Raw genomic sequence first — 936 nt, 5'->3', positions numbered from 1 at the left:
GGGTGCTGGGCTTGGGCCTCTCTCTTAGGGCCCCATCCTGCCTGGGGAGGGGAAGAGTGGGTGTGGGGACTTGTCTCATCCCCATCCCAAAGCCTCATCTTGTCCTGGTGAGGGAAGGAGTAGGTGCTGAGCTTGAGCATCATCCCCCTCCCAAAGCCCCATCCTGTCATGCTGGGGGAGTGGTTGGGTGCTGGGCTTAGGCCTCATACTCCTTCCAAGACCTCATTGTACCCTGGTGAGAGAAGGGTTGGGTGCTGGCTTGGGCCTATTCCCCCTCTGAAGGCCTCATCCTGCCTTGGAGTGGCTGCTAGGGCTGTGGTCTTTTCTAAGTCCCGAAGACCCTATCCTGCCGTGGGATGGGGAAGGGGTGCCTGCCGGAGCTGTACCATTACCCCTTCCCAGCCCATCCTGCCCTGGGCTGGGTGCTGGGGCTTTGTGGTTTTCCTCAGAGAGGGACAGACTTGGGTGGTGAGACCCTCAGGGCCAGCTGTGATCTTGTGGTTTAGGGATAAGATGTGTACGTGGTGCTGCTGGGCTGCCTTGTGGGGAGGATGCCTCTGTAACCCCATGGGGGAACGAGCTGAGACTGGGGCCCTGCTCTGTGGTGTTCAGGTGGGTGGAGGGTGGCACTCAGAGCTGCTCCCTGCCCCACGGTGGGTGCAAGGGACCCTCCCTCCAGCAGCCCAGCCGGCTGCCAGTCCCTGTTGTGGTTGGCCCGTGAAGGATGCTGTGCCCTGGAGCAGTGCGATGCTGGGGAGGGCAGCTCTACGGAAGGATAATTGGTTTTTTTTTCTATGGCGCTGTTGGCCCTCGGCAGCATGGGCCTGCACTGGGATGCTCCTTGCCTAAACAATGAGGAAGGAAGATGCTTTTTGCAGGTCACTGTGGCTGGTTATGTAATGGCAAATGCCCTCCGAACTCAGCGTGCAGCGGAGG

The sequence above is a fragment of the Fulmarus glacialis genome, unplaced genomic scaffold (assembly GCF_000690835.1).
Source record: "Fulmarus glacialis isolate BGI_N327 unplaced genomic scaffold, ASM69083v1 scaffold25080, whole genome shotgun sequence".
In the NCBI taxonomy this organism is placed as follows: domain Eukaryota; kingdom Metazoa; phylum Chordata; class Aves; order Procellariiformes; family Procellariidae; genus Fulmarus; species Fulmarus glacialis.
The sequence above is the reverse complement of the archived record's forward strand: the minus strand, read 5'-3'. Positions refer to the sequence as shown.